This window comes from Papio anubis, chromosome 4 (genome assembly GCF_008728515.1).
Source record: "Papio anubis isolate 15944 chromosome 4, Panubis1.0, whole genome shotgun sequence".
Classification (NCBI taxonomy): Eukaryota; Metazoa; Chordata; class Mammalia; order Primates; family Cercopithecidae; genus Papio; species Papio anubis.
Genome location: NC_044979.1, coordinates 164,771,071 through 164,788,271, shown reverse-complemented (window position 1 = coordinate 164,788,271; position 17,201 = coordinate 164,771,071).

The following is a 17,201-nucleotide window of genomic DNA, read 5'->3' as shown; positions in this document are numbered from 1 at the left end:
ATGGGACCATCAACAGGACCATTATGCTACTCAGTAATACTAAAAAAAAGTTATTAAAATACATCTTTGTTAATAAATTTGTGGTGCTCCCCTAGAAAAAAATAAGAAAGTCATGGTTCCCCGTCTTTTGAGATATTGTCTGTTCTCACCATTGTGTCATGTGATGAGAAGATTATTTAACCAAATACCAGAAAAGCTGAGGTTATAGTTTAATATATTTGGTTATCTAGAGATATAATATACAATATATAAATTAAATAAGAAAATATCCATGTGTTGGTGGGCATCTGTTGAAATTATGCATGTGATAATTTTAACAGATGCCCCCATAACACATCTAATAAAATTTTATACCCTATAACAGTATTTTTAAAGTAATAAAACAATTTTATTTTAATATAATTATTTATATTAAATCAAAAGTTGAAACATGGCATTCATTTCAAATACAAGAAAAGAGTAAGGATGCCTATTATCAGTATTGTGTTGGTCAGAGAATTTTTGGTTTTGAGAAACAGAAACTCACTAGAGATAGATCACAGAAAGGAGGGTTTATTACAGTAGAATCTAAAACCTAAAGGGAGGCCGGGTGTAGTGGCTCATGCCTGTAATCCCAACAATTTGGGAGGCTGAAGCAGGAGGATTGCTTGAGCCCAGGAGTTCACCATCAACCTGAGCAACATATTGAGACCCCATTTCTATCATAAACTTTAAAAAATTAGCCAGGCGTGGTGGTGTGTGCCTGTGGTCCCAGCTACTTGGGAGGCTGAGGTAGGAAGCTCACTTGAGCCTGGGAGGTCAAGGCTGCAGTGAGCCACGATAGCACCATTGCACTCCAGCCTGGACACCAGAGAGAGACTCTGATGCAAAAAGTCAATTAATTAACTAATTGAAAAACCTAAAGGGAAAACTGCTTCTCACAAGAAGTTGAAAGATAACCGAACGACTCTTTCTGAGTCTGAAAGTCCTCTTGGATTGTTTTTTGTGGGTTGGTGTGTGTGTGCACACATGTATGTGTGTGCACACGTGTGTCATACATGTGTGTGCGTGTGTGAACTCAGTCTCACCAGTACGTGTCTGACTCCTAATCTGCAGGTTGCTGGCTGGCAGATGAATCAGCTTTCCCTGAGGCATGTGCCTATTTTTTATCCAGTCAGTCATGACGGAAGCATACATATGGTGCTGAGCTAGCAAGCAGAACAGTTAGAGGTTGGACAAGACCGGTGTATTAATTGATGTCTCTTCTACAACTGTTTTTCTAATATACTTACAATAGTAAATATCATTAAGATTCAAGTAAGATATAAAAATCATACTGGGAACTGAAAATTATTATGCATGATTAGAATAATTGCATCACTAAAAGAGCTGAAAAAATCTACTCTTAGAGATAAATTACCAATTAGAAATAATAAAATAACAGTGAAATGAAAAGATAGAACATCCAAAAATTCATCTAAGTCTTATGTTCCATAAAAGGAAGCTAAAGCATAATAATAAAAGAGATCTATTCTCAAGAATAATAAAGTTAGCAAATATTCATGAAAAAGCTTAATTAAAAGCTACATAGAACTTTTATAATGAAAAATGTTAAGTAGGAAATATAAAGAAAAACTTTAATAAATGAAGTTATAATTTAAACCTTGATAAAGAGATTAATAGTTCTTCAAAGTTAATTTGTAGAAATATTACCATTGCATTCAAATTCTCAATAGTGAGGGGTGGGAAGATAACAGAATGTTTCTAAAATCAATTTTAGAAAAGTATTTAGAATAATTGGAATATTATAAAAATATTGAAAACAGTATCACAGGTTTTTAAAATATAAGAAAAGCAAAGTATTACTCTTAGAAGAATTAAGTTGTATTAGATGTTAAAACATATTATAAAACAACAATTATAAAATTAACAAATATATAAAAATTAGAATAATTAAAATATTGATTATATCTGCAGACGAATGATAATTTTTCTCAAGCCTAAAGTACCAAGCAAAATCACAAGAAAAAATTGACAAATTTACATGTGTAAAATTTTAAATGACATATTAAAAACTCAATTGATAAGGAAACTAGTAGACTATGAACAATACTTGATATTATGTCAAATATTTCTATAAAATATCATCTCTCATTAAAATTTATTTTAAAAGGCAAAATTGCCCTAGCATTAAAATTGAAAATATGTAACAATTTGTACAAGAAAGAACACAATTACATTTAAACAAACAAATGGAAATGTGTTCATTCTCACTAAACATCAAAGATTGAACTATAAAGCAAACTTGAAATATTAACATGCAATTAGAAAACACTTCTGGAAATAGTACACAGATTGAATAAGGATATTATCACACTAGAAATATTCTGCACAATTTGTAACACTGCAAACTGGTACAACTGATTTGGATGGCAATATTACAAATTGAACACCAAAGGCCATAAAAATCTTTGTTTCCACTTTACCACTCCCAAAAGATAAAGGAATGAGTGCAATCTCTTTTTTTTTTTTTTTTTTTTTGCCTTTCAAAAATTATTTTAAAAGGTTTTTGAGGAACAAGTGGTGTTTGCTTACATGAATAAGTTCTTCAGTGGTGATTTATGAGATTTTGGTGCACCCATCACCCAAGCAGTGTACATTGTACCCAATGTATAGTCTTTTATCCCTCACCCCTCCTCAACCCTTTCCCTTGAGTTCCCAAAGTCCATTGTATCATTCCCATGTCTTTTCATCCTTATAGTTTAGCTCCCACTTGTGAGTGAGAACATACGATGTTTGGTTTTTCCATTCCCGAGTTACTTCACTTGTAATAATGGTCTCCAATTCCATCCAAGTTGCTGCAAATGTCATTATTTCATTCCTTTTTACGGCTGAGTAGTCCATGGTATACATATACCACAATTTCTTTATCCACTCATTGATTGATGGGCATTTGGGCTGGTTCCATATATTTGCAATTGCTAATTGTGCTTCTATAAATATGCATGTGCAAGTATCTTTTTTGTATAATGACTTCTTTTCCTGTGGGAAGATACCCAGGAGTGAGACTGCTGGATCAAATGGTAGTTCTACTTTTCGTTCTTTAAGGAATGGAATGAACACAATCTTTGAGATCAAACAGACACAGGCTCCATTCTGATATACTGCAGCTTTACTGTCTTCATTGATTAGAAAGTGATGATAACTATGACTAAGATTTCCACAAAGAGCAAATAGGATAATGATACTATAAATGCCTAGCACTTTATAGACACTAAATAGATTGTATTACCTATGTTTTTTCTCCCTATCTTGCTTATCCCCATGAAAAACGCACACAAACATGAACATACATGCACATATAAACATATATATAAGCACAGAAAATTTAAAGAAAATAATTTAATCAAACAAAGCTTTATGCCTTGAGAACAGAAGGGGAAATGGCATGCCATTCCTATAACAATGCCTAAGCCATTAAAAGGGATTGGGAGTTTTCCAGCTACAACCTTGGCCATCTGTATTAGTCTGTTCTCACACTGCTATGAAGAAATACCCAAGACTGAGTAATTTAAAACGGAAAGAGGTTAAATTGACTCAGCTCTGCATGGCTGGGGAGGCCTCAGGAAACTTACAATCATGATAGAAGGGGAAGCAACCATGTCCTTCTTCACATGGCGACAGAACTGTGCTGAGCAAAAGGGGGAAAGCCCCTTATTAAACCATCAGATCTCGTGAGAACTCACTCACTATCACGAGAACAGCATGGAGGTAACTTCACCCATGATTCAATTACCTCCCACCGGGTCCCTCCCATGACATGTGGCGATTATGGAAGCTACAATTCAAGATGGGATTTGGGACACAGCCAAACCATATCACCATCTGAAGAAAATAGGATCCAAAAGGACCCAAAGTCAGAAGGGAATCTGGCATATTCCTGGACTCCATCTAGGGAAAGAAGCTTAGGGAGAGAAGGCTCTCTTAAGACACTAAAAACTATTACACAACAGGGTCTGAATCCTGCTTTGATGGCCTAACTCATCAGATTGGTGTATGCTTTAAACTGGCTGCACATATCCCCCCTCTAACCAGTAGATAAGTTTCCAAGAGGAAGGAGAGATCAATGATAGAAAAAAGTAATTGTTTTCCTCTGTACATCAAAATTGTAGAGTGAGTTGAATTTTGTAGATGTTGCATGTAAAAGCACTTTTAGAAAACTAAAGGACAATCCAGTTTTAGAAATTCTCATTAGACTGGGTTTTTTGCTCTCTTGTGTGTGTTTTTAGGTTGACTCCATGAAGGCATCACATCTTTGCTGTGGTTAATACCTGTCTAACAATCTGTGGTTCTTCGGTATCAGCTGCGAAAACCATACTTTTCAAAATGAGTTATTAGAATCTGGAAATTATAAGATTATTAATTATTACTTCCAATAATTGTTCATGTTATTATTTTGGAAATAGCAGTGGCCAGGCATGGTGGCTCATACCTGTAATCCCAGCACTTTGGGAGGCCAAGGTGGGAGGATCACTTGAGCTCAAAAGTTTGAGACCAGCCTGGGCAACATGGTGAAACCCCATCTGTACAAAAAAATTTTTTAAATTAGCCAGGTGTGGTGGCCTTCACCCGTAGTTTTAGCTTCTCAGGAGGCTGAGGCAGGAGGATCACTTGAGCCAGGGGAAGTTGAGGTTGCAATGAGCCAGTATCCAGCCACTGATTCCAGCCTCAGTAACAGAGTGAGACTCCATATCAAAATAAAATAAAATAGAAATAGTAGCAAAAACATTATTTCTTTCCAAAGGCCCTAACTTATAATCCTCTTTTACAGCACATAAAACCAGATTGTGAAAATCACAAGGGTCCACACATTACGAAGAGGGTCTTTTCTCTCTGTTTATGTCATCTTTTGAGTGCACTTACAGATTCCCATCTTGAATTCACTGCTGGCTTTTCAATCTCTATTGTTGCTTCAGTTTGCTCTTCCATTTCCTAGTTGCTTACCTGTTTCTTCATTTTATTTATAGCTCTATTTTTTCCCGCACTGTTGGAATGATTTCCAGTTGCACCATTCACGCTTTCAAATAGTTGAAAAAAAAATCTCATTTTCTATAAAAGTAGCTAACCTCAAAGCGATTCATTTCATTGTCCAAGCCTTTTTATGATTAAAAGACCTTTTCATATTATTCATGAGTCTAAACTGATTCATCCATATAATTGAGATTTTAAGCTTTTAGGTTACGGACTACAATTTCCCAGTGACATTTCAGTGCTAGGTGGAAAGTCTGGGCTGAAATTGATGCTCTTTCTTAAAAAGAAATGTTAGCACTTACTTCACCTTTTAACTTAGGCTGCAGAACTAAAGAAACAGGTTTATATTCTTTAAGGTGGGAAGGACCTTAATAACTGCCTGAAGTGACAAACTGTAATAGGAAGTAGATTTTTGTACTAACGGATTGCTGCTTAATAAAATCACACATTTATGTAGATGAATACAGGGAAACCATTATGCATGAGTATACTAAGTTTCAAAACTTTCTTGTTTCATCCATTCTCAAAGTAAGAGATGCTCATTAGGGAAAACAATAGAAAAAAAGGGAGAAAAAAAATCAACCATACTCCCACTAACCAAAACAATATCAATGTTAACACTTGGTGAAATGATTTTCTTTATTCATTTATCTAAATGGAATTTGTGGTTTTGTTTTATTCCTTTTTTCTTTTTCTTTTTATGTAATTGTGATCATTCTGTATGGAACTCCTATATATAAACATTCATAATATATAATGAAAGTACCTTGCTTAACTTAATATTATGGCATGAATATTTCTCTTATTATAAATGTTTATAAAGTATTTCAAAACAATTACATCATATCTCATTGAGTGGTAATTCCTGACCTTATTTAACAATTTTATTTTATAGCATGTTAAAATGGTTACCAATTTTTACTAGCACATTAAGCTAGAAAAGACTATCCCTAAACAGAAAGCTTTTTCATTTGGTCTTAGTTTCTTCGGGTAAATTTTCAGGAATAGAGTTATTAGTTCAAAGGGAAGAAATATTTGCAGGTTTTTGCTACACATTATCAAAGTTTTTCCAAAAGACGTGCAATAATTGGCACTCCCCTCTGCAAGGTACCCTTAAGTTATTAGCAGTAAGTAGTCTCATTAAAAACAACTTATGTTTGTGAATTTGCTGGGAAGAAACACCATTTTCTTCTTAATTTGCAAATCTTTGATCACCATGGTGTTGAAAATGTTTCCATATTTTCATTTATTAATTGTTGCTCATCTTTTATGATTTTCCAGCAATGACTTTTGCACATTATCTATCATGATTTTAAAGTTTCCATTAGTAACACTTTTACCCTGTTGGTGGGACTGTAAACAATTCAACTATTGTGGAAGACAGTGTGACGATTCCTCAAGGATCTAGAACTAGAAATGCCATTTGACCCAGCCATCCCATTACTGGGTATATACCTAAAGGATTATAAATCATGCTGCCATAAAGACACATGCACATGTATGTTTATTGCAGCACTATTCACAATAGCAAAGACTTGGAACCAACCCAAATGTCCATCAATGATAGACTGGATTAAGAAAATATGGCACATATACACCATGGAATACTATGCAGCCATAAAAAAGGATGAGTTCATGTCCTTTGTAGGGACATGCATGAAGCTGGAAACCATCATTCTGAGAAAACTATCGCAAGGACAGAAAACCAAACACCACATGTTCTCACTCATAGGTGGGAACTGAACAATGAGAACACTTGGACACAAGATGGGGAACAGCACACACCAGGGCCTGTCGTGGGGTGGGGGTAGAGGGGAGGGATAGCATTAGGAGATACACCTAATGTAAATTATGAGTTAATGGGTGCAGCACACCAACATGGCACATGTATACATATGTAACAAACCTGTACGTTGTACACAGGTACCCTAGAACTTAAAGTAAAATAAATAAATAAATAAATAAATATTTCCATTATTGATTTCTGTGGTTTCTCACAAGGAAGAAAATGAACGTGATTCACAATTGATTCAAAAAATGTCCAAAGTATTTGCCCTTGGATTTTTTTATAGGCATAAGTTTTTTATTTTTATAGTATTAACATCTATCTCTGCCTTTACAGTTTTTCATTATTTTTAAGTTAGTAAACCTTCCCCCAAACAGATTTGATAGTTTTCTTCTAAACTTTTAAATGTATATGATTTTTTCAAGTCTCTTTTATTCTTGTAGATTTTTGGGGGGTGTATGGTAAGAGGTAAGAATCCAAAGATATCTTTTTTTGTAAACAGATAACCAGTTGTGCCAACACTACTTATTAAATACTACTTTCTTTAACCATTAGTTTGTGGTGCCTCCTTTACCATATATTGCAGCTTACCTATCATAGAGTTCATCTGAGCTACCTGGTTCTAGTGATTAGCCTAATGTCAAGCCCACACTGCTTAAGGTATCCAAGCTTCATAATACTTCTTAATATATGGTACAATTCTCCACCACTCATTAATATTCTATTTTAAGAAAAAGAAACAAATTTTAATTTTTTTTTTACAAAGTTTCTCTCAAAAGAATCCCATCTGGACTTTGAATTATAATATAAAAATGATAAATTAATTTGAAAAAAGGTAATTTTTTACTGTTTAACCCTACCACCTGATAAAATGTACAACCTTTGCTACAGTTTTACTTTAGGGCATTAGGTAATCTCTTACAGTGTTTTAAAAATTTTTTAAATTATTTTTTATTCAGTTTATTTTATTTATTTATTTATTTAGAGACAGTTTCCTTCTGTCACCCAGGCTGGAATGCAATGGTGCACGCTCTCACCTCATTGCAACCTCTGCCTCCCAGGCTCATGTGATCTTCGTGCCTCAGCCTCCAAAGTAGCTGGGATTACAGGCATGAGCCACCATGCCCAGCTAATTTTTGTATTTTTAGTAGAAATGGGGTTTCGTTATGTTGGCCAGGCTGGTCTCAAACTCTTGGCCTCAAGTGATCCGTCTGCATCGGCCTCCCGGAGTGCTGGGGTTACAGGCATGAGCCACTGCACCTGGCCTATTCAGGTCATTTCTACTAACTGCAGATTGGTGCTATTTATGCACATGGACATTCTATTTTATTATACTATGTAACCTAAGTACTTATAGGGTTATGAAGAAAAGCTAATCAAATACTTTTATGTTTAACTTATATTTAGCCTCCTTATTTACCCTTTTATAAAATTTAATATTTTTTATTTGTGTTTAAACTTCTAATAATATATTATAATCCATATATAATATATAAACATACCAATTAAATACATTAATATAATGTAATCCCAATGTATTTAAAATTTTCAATTCTATCACTTACTTCCTCCCTTCATGTCTTTAGAACCACTTAAATATGTATAATATTTCACTGTCTTGACTGGACATTCCAGATTGATAGTCAGATAATCCTGAGGTTACAAGTTAATTGATTTAATGAGAATTAAATTTTTAGGTGTTCTTGAAAAACTAGTTCTTTTAAATAAAATCAATGATGAGTTTCCATAAGATGTGAAGTATTCTGGTGTAAAATAAAAGATTCTTTTGTAATTCACAAGCTCCATATTTAAAGAATGCTTAAAATGAAACCCATTTGCGATGTTACATGTAAAACGCCATGTATTGGAACCACGAATGAATTCTCAAAATCTAAAGTACAGTTACAAAGACTTCCTTGAGCACTTGCGTTGAATCTAACAGACTGACACACTTACTATGTGTTAGATGATAAAAATATGCAGTGGGTAGGAGCCTGTGAAAAAATACTCTGGCTAATTTATTAGGAATTGTAACATACACAAAATTACCATGGGTGATACCATGTCAAAATTAATTTTAGTAATCTTGACATAAAACCAAACTTATTTAAAAAAGTAAGAGAAAATATCTGGCAACCCCACAGTATGGGCCAAAAATAAATTTTAAAAAAAAAATTAGTGGTGGGGAGACATGTTGAGATGCTCTAGAAAGCCGGTATGTGTGGTAAATTTGCATTGCTGCCAAAGGCTACCACTAGAAAACAATTGTAAAGATACAAAAAGTCACAGAAGGGAATTATCTAGGCAGAGAGAAGAATGTGGGGAATACAGACTTAATAAAAGGTCTTTGCTGGGATCCAAGAAATGATTTGTAGCAGGATGTTAAAATGTGACCCTTCCTGCCTCATATTTTCACCTGAGACCCTAAATTCCCTCCCAAGGACCCTTCGTGTGGCTAAAACCAGTTCTAACAGCCTTTGCCAGTCACCTGCCCCCATTAGAACCTGTTCGGAAAAGCTTTTAAAAAAAGATGAAAAGAACATCATTGAGTAGAAAGCTTTCCTATTATTTGGGCTTAGTTCCTTAGGACTGATTCTCAGGAATGAAATTATTTGTTCAAAGGGAAGAATTATTTGAGAAGAAACCCTCATGAGAAGTGTGAAAGGAAAATAAATCTCAGGACCCCAAAATCACTAAAGCCAAAGGGAAAAGTCAAGCTGGGAACTGCTTAGGGCAAACTTTCTTCCCATTCTATTCCTAAGTAAGACAGCTACTAGGATAAATTCAAAGTCATCCCTCCACTCACTGAGATAAATGCATACCTGATTGCCTCCTTAGGAAAAACTAATCAGAAACTCGAAAGAATGCAACCATTTGTCACTTATATACTTATGATCTGGAAGCTCCCTCTCCACTTAGCATTGTCCTGCCTTTCCAAACCAAACCAATGTACGTCTTACAGATATTGACTAATGTCTCATGTCTCCCTAAAATGTATAAAACCAACTGCATCCCAACCACTTTGGGCACATGTCATCAGAACCTCCTGAGGTTGGGTTGCAGGCGCATCCTTAACCTTAGCAAAATAAACTTTCTCAATTGATTGAGACCTGTCTCAGATATCTGGGGTTCACAAGAGGCTGAAGAAATTGAAGATGAAGAATGTATCTGGTATTCTGTGTTGTGGCACTTCCCTTCCTGACCTGTAGTGAAGAGAAGATGGCTTTAAGGGAACCAGGCGGAGGACGTGTGTCCCTTCAACTTCCAGGATGGTACCAGCCTCACTCTTAGAAAGTCCAACGGCAGCCTGCCTGAGACACAGCCAAACGGCAGGATTTATTGGTGTCAGATGTATGTCTACAGTTGAAGAGGACAAAAGTGAATAAAGAGGCTAGATGTAGACAGCCAGATCCAGGGATCTGAGGGGAAACAGAAAACAGCCAGCTGGAAGAGGAAGCTCCTTGCCAGAAAACTGGAATTGGAGATCTTCAGAGAGGACTCTCCAAGGAAGCCACAATAGTGTACCATAAGAGAAAGAGGCAGCTAGGGACATCTGCCCCAGCCCCACCAAGTCTAGCAGAGAAATAAGGCCTTCTCTCCCACTCACCAATACCCTGCACCACTACAGTCTTTAATCCCGGAGAAACAGGAAGCAGCATGGGCAGGGGTGTGGGAGGAGTAAAAGAGCAAGACAAAAAAATAGAGATGAAAGGCAGTCCCCATGTTCTGCCCCATAATAATGGGCCTTGTGCCTGGAACCCTTCCTTGCCAAGTTCCAGGCTCTGTGTGGGCCCCTTTGTTAGTCTTAAGCATGTGTGTCAATGGCCCTCAAGCATACCCCCGGCTTTCAGTATTTCAGGCCCCACAGGGGAAGGGTCAGCGTCATCCTACTGCAGTACAAGATGGGTATGTGAAGACCTCTTGCCCTGCATTAGCTGCCAGAGGGGTCCACTAGCCATGCAAGACTCGTGCACATTGTTGGAGCTGATCTCACCCTGTCTCCTCTATATGAGTAAAAGCGTTGCTTCAGCCAGTGCTTGACACTATTGCATTTTCCTTGGCAACTCCAATACTAAGATATGGTAGGCAGAAGTGTTTGGATTTCTATTACAGGTGGCTGGCATTATGATGACCTTGTCTATCCTCTAGATAGTTGGAATCTTCCCCTGGCATTGGTAACTGGTACATGTTGTTCTGCTCAACAGTAGGTTTGCAGATGAGGTCAAGTACAAATTGAATAGAGAAGAAGTTTTAACTTGAATAAGCAATTGTATTAGATTTTAGTAAATATTTTAAGACTAAAAATCACCAGAAGAACTGTGAGATCAGCCTGGTGTGTTTTCCAGGGATGGTGGGGAGGGGGGGCAGGGGGAATGACAAAATGCAAAAATTAAGAACGAATTAAGTTGCTTTCTCCATTCCATAAATGAGTTAGAGGACTGATTAAGGGGGTGGTAGAGCCAGCTGGTGAGAGTCAGTTACATTCATTCCTTTCCAATTCTGAGTTCCATGGCATCACATTGGCGGTTTGAAATTGACCATAGTGGTAGTATTTACACCATAGAAATTGGCAAATGCTACAAATCAGGTTTTTCTTCTTCCTCTAAGAGCAAGTTGTTAAACATTTACCAGCACATCACTAGAAAGAACCTTTCATCTAAAATTCAGGTGGCCTGTAGAAAACTTTTAACCAAAACCAAAGATTGGAACTAGGAACTTAGGCAGGAAATAGGGTCTGGAGGCAGGGAACCTAAGGACTTCCTAGAACTAAATTAAATGGAAAAACCCCAACCCAGCCTTCTAAGTCCAAGTAAATAACTTTCTGACTCTACCTCAGCTATGACAGGAAACATCCTCTTCATTTGCATAGGGTATACACCAAGTAAATAACTTTCTAACTTCACTTTAGCCTTTTCATCTGCATAGGACGGTACACCAAGTAACCAATGGAAGCCTCTAGAGGGTATTTAACTCCAGAAAATTCTGTAACCAGGCCCTTGAGCCGCTTGCTCAGCCCACTCCTACCTTATGGAGTATGCTTCTGATTTCAATAAATCTCTGCTTTTGTTGCTTCATTCTTTCTTTGCTTTGTTTGTGCATTTTGTCCAATTCTTTGTTCAAGACACCAGGAACCTGGACATCCTCCACTGGTAGCAGAACTAGCAAATAAAATTGGCATCCCCAAGGATCAAGGCTGAGAGAGGAAATAATAACCTAAAAATTAATCCAAGGATGATCACATCATAAAGGCCACTTCAACTTTGAACATGCCATTTAGACTAAGGTCAATTTAAAAATTAGCCTAAAGTTTAGTAAAGGGGTGCTAGAAAAATAAAAAACAGGAAGGCAAGACCAGCACAGTCCAGGGACAACAGGACCAGACCTACTGGACCTTAGGCTGACCTCTGAGCATGCCCAGCAAGTGCCCAACATAGGCAGGACTAGAGGGAAAAAAAAGAAAACACTAACAAAACAAGTAGGGAACAGCCATGGAAGGAATCTAGAAAGGAGGCTACCAGAATGTATATGTAGCCTTGTTTACAATTCAGAGAATTCTAGAGACAATCACAGTATTAGTCTGTTTCCACATTGCTGATAAAGATATACCCGAGACTGGCTCATTTGTAAAGAAAAAGAGGTATAAGGGACTCACAGTTCCAAATGGCTGGGGAGGCCTAACAATCATAGTGGAACGTGAAAGGCACATCCTACATGGTGGCAGACAAGAGAGAATGAAAACCAAGTGAAAGGGATTTCCCCTTATAAAACATTAAGATCTCGTGAGACTTATTCACTACTTCAAGAACAGCATGGGGGAGATCACTCCTATGATTCAATTAACTCCAATCAAGTCCCTCCCATAACATGTGGGAATTATGGGAGCTACAATTCAAGATGAGATTTGGGTGGAGACACAGCCAAACCATATCAATTACTTGAGTATATTTTGAGATTCATTCTCTGAGACCTGTTACTTTTGTCAATCTACATATGTTTTCCCACAGTTCTTAGCAATATAAATAAATAACAATGAAAGAGAGTTGTTAGGCGTGCCTCAAATACAGCAGGGAAGGAGGAAGCTAAGAAAAATATATACATAAGAGGAATGCGAGAAGGTAGCTGGGCAGAGGAATGTAAACAACTGCAATTGGAAAAGAAACAGGCAGGAGCAAACATCTGAGGGATTGGCAAACTAGTTCTCTGGCAGATTAGCTGGCAGGAAAGTTCAAGGCCCTCATCATTTCTCTGAAGTTGGGGATCAGTATCATTCTCAGGAATGATTTTTCTTAGAAAATACACACTCCCACATCAGGCATCTCATTAACCTGTGGATTTCCTACAGATTCTTTTCTGTCCTCTTATGGCAATTTTTAAGCCTCTGAACTTTATCTTATTGTTAGTCATGATTTGATGTGGAATTATAAGCCCCATTAAAATGATTTAAATCTCTTAGAAAACACCAACAGCTGCAGTTCTCTCTGTGATATGACCGCTTGAAGATAACAACCATAATTGTCCAGAGTGACTAAACAATCCCTCACTTGTGGATAAATAAGTCTTGGTATAATCGATCTTTCAGGGATGCTTTTCATTCTGTCAGAATCATTGTTGGTTTTGTATTTCCCCAGCAATGATGAACCATCTAACTTAGATCTTATTTCCCATAGATGTCATATCATCTATGGGATATAGATGGAAGATCATAAAACCTCAGTGCTAAAAGATGATCTAATTTAATCTGTCAATTGCATAACTAACCCAACACTCAGAAGAGAAATTAAGTGACTTATTCAAGATCATACAGTTCAGTAGAATTCCATTGACCTAGGGCATCAATTAAATGCTTAACACTTGGTTAATTCAAAAAGTGATAAAATTCAGAGATGTCATGTGTTAAACTATATGCATTCTATTTTTCTATTCCCACATTAGTGTAATGCCTCTTTGTAATGACCAAAATAAGTTTATTGAGGCACAGATAGGTAGTTGCATGTTTATGGGTTTACAGTGTAACAGAAAGGACCCACGGCTGTTAAAATTCCTAGTCATGTGCTCCATGCCTGGAAGCCCACAAGGAGCTATTCATTTCTGTCTATTTTTCATACTTCTGAGTGATACATATTAAAACCGCCAAGATTGTCTGCTACTGGGAAACTCACATAACTTTCTTGAGCATTGGTTTTAATATTATTTTTTACAATATTGGAAAATAGACCTTTAAGCTACCCCCCAGTTACAAATGCAATGGGAATGATGCTCAGATAGGCAAAAACAACAACAGTAACTATTCATCCATTCTAGGATGCCCAGATGCGCATCAAAGGCCATCACAAACAGCTAAACAATCAGTTCTCTTTCCCAGGAAATGGAGCAAGGTATCTGCAACCCATCCTTCTTCTACAGGAAAGAAGGACAGCTGAACTTGGAGGAACTTGATGTTATCTTCTTTTTTTTTTTTTTTTTTTTTTTTTTTAGGCAGAGTCTTCTGTCGCCCAGGCTGGAGCGCAGTGACATGATCTCGGCTCACTGCAACCTCCGCCTCCCAGGTTCAAGAGATTCTCCTGCCTCAGTCTCCTGAGTAGCTAGGATTACTGACACCTGCCACCATGCCTGGCTAATTTTTCTATTTTTAATAGAGACGGGGTTTCACTATGTTGGTCAGGCTGATCTTGAACTCCTGACCTCAGGTGATCTGCCCAACTTGGCCTCCCAAAGCGCTGGGATTACAGTGATATTATATTCTAGGATTTACCACCAAGTGAATTCCACAGTCAGCATCAACATGGTTATCAGAGTATCTGTCAGAGAACTGGAAACAGATTTCCCAGAGTATTATTCCTAGGAGAGGTAAATTTTAAAAGAATAAGGTTGGCAGGGAAAGGATCCATGGCAGACCAAAAACCAGAGACGTAAGATTTGGAGAGAAAACTTTGGATATCCATAGGGCATCAAAATGGTGTTAGCAGGTAATAATAAAAGGGACCACAAAGGGAAAGGCTTTGAAAGAGGAGCTAAGGCAGTGCTACTTTTCCATTCCTCTAACTGCTGGACTATTTTCTTTCATGTGTGCTATAATTTGAGGTTTTCATGTGGACTCCACCCCTTCTCAGGTAGTTTTCGTCTGAAAGGTGTACTTTATGTAAGCGGCGTTTCTCCTGTCCTTCAATAATAGCATTTATCTGTTAACCACTCAGCTCCATGGTAGGCTCTCAGGGTGGGCTCTCATCGAACACACAATTATCCACTCCAGCTGCCATGGATGCAGCATTAATTCCTGACTCTCTGAGATGAAAATTAGATTGTGTTCCAAGTTCTTAGGAGTGTAACACTAAGTCTGTCAATTTAGAGGTTTATTTTGTCAAAGTTAAGGATGCGTCCAGGAAAGAGAGACACCAGTCCCAGTAGGATCTGTGGCCCACACTTTTTCCAAAGAGGACTTTGAGAGCTTCAATATTTAAAGGGAAAAAGTGGGCAGTGGGAAAAGGGGAAAGAAAAAAGAAAGAGGGAGGACATGGTCACATTCTTGTGATGCCTTGATTAGGCTCACTGAATCCTCATATGAAAAGGAGGGGGTAGAGGGAATAGTCAATTATGTATTCATCTCACATTCAGTAAATCTGCACTTTACATAAGATAAAGTAAGCATAGAATAGAGGAAAAAGTCAAATATGCACTCATCTCAGGGTGGACAGAAATGATTTCCAGTCTCCTCTTGTACCATACTGTGAAGATAAGCTGTTCACTTACATTGTCAGAGTGAGAGAGGCCCCCTGCAGAGACATGTGGCCTTCTACCCTATAACTATTTGTTTAGGAACACAAGCAAAGGTAGTTTGTTGTTGTTGTTGTTGTTTGTGTGTGTGTGTGTGTGTGTGCATTTGTTTGGCATGACTCAACTTCTCAACTTTTCCCTTTTGGCTTAGTGAATTGGGAGTCCTGAGATCTTATTTTCCTTGCACAGGAATTCACCCGATGTTGCTAAGTGACTGATTCCTTGGCAATCATGGAATTTTACATTAAGGCTGAATTTTTAATTAATAGCCCATGGAACCTCCCTGGGATTCATAGTCATTTTTACGATGTGCTAAAATTAACTGCGATCCACCTGTCCAACTCTCGCCATGTGCTCAGAGAGCAAAGGGCAGACGACTTTGCCATCCAAGCGCGCACATTCCTCAGCTGCCTGTCTGAGGCTTCATTACTGGCTTACTGAGAGATAAAAGCTTTTGTCTTCAGCATCTCCCCTGCCAGGTTGGTGATAAATTTACTAGTGCAAATTACCATCCAGGACAATGCTGCAATTCCACTTTGCTAGAGACAGCTGATTTTCTTTTTAAAGGTGAACCAGCTCCTAGTTCCTGAAAACAACTTTTTCTCCTCACGTTAAGTTTTCACACATTTGCAGAAACTATTATTAAGGAATTTTTTTTTTCTCACTCCTGAAGTCTATTACGAGGCAATTGCTGAATACAGAGCATATTCAGTTTCTAAAACTGAAAATAAGAGAAGATTGGTGCTCCTGACCCTCAGAACCATTCCTTCACCCTTTCTGGCACCCTCCCTTTGAGTATAGTTCATACCCTCTGTAATGGCTTTTTTGATGTCAACCCGGCTAAGCTGTAGTCCCCAGGTATTCAAACACTAATCTAGGTGTTGCTTTGAAAGGATTTTGCAGATTTAAAGTCCCTGTTCAGTTGACTTTAATTAAGGAAGATTATCCTGGATAACCTGGGTGGGCCTGGCTTAATCAGTTGGAAAAGCAGGCCTGAGCCTTCCTTGAGAGAAGAATGAGTTTTACCTGCAGACAACAAGTTTGTCCTGTGTGGTGGAGGTCATTCCTCCCTACTGGTCCTACTTCTCTGGACAAATGCTAAGTGACACATCTTCATACTATACCATGCCTAAGCCTGCTGGGAACATCTTTCTGGTGACCCCTGCTTTGGACTTCCCTTTCTCTCTTCCTTCACTCAAATTTTCTTTGTATGCCACAGTAATTATATTCCTTGGTAAACAAAAAACTGGGACCCATGACCTAACAATAGATATCTTTTATTGTTCTGTGAACATGTTTAAATGAACAACCTTATCAGAGTATAGATATTAAATTCTGTTCAATGATGTATATGATGGCCCAAATTTATTGAAAGGAATAAAATTACTTGAAATTGGTATACCCATGATAATCTGGGGCATACAATCACCACAACTGTACCCAAATCAATAATCTTGCCATTAGAAATGAATATTATCCCATTTATGCTAAGGTGTTAAAGGTCTTGACGTTGGACTTCTATGCCATACGAACATAAACACTTAAGCGTAATGCATCTCATAATGTATTTTTATTTTTACAGAATTCTTCAAAAGTTATTACTTCACAAATCAGTGTTTCTGATATTGTGGTT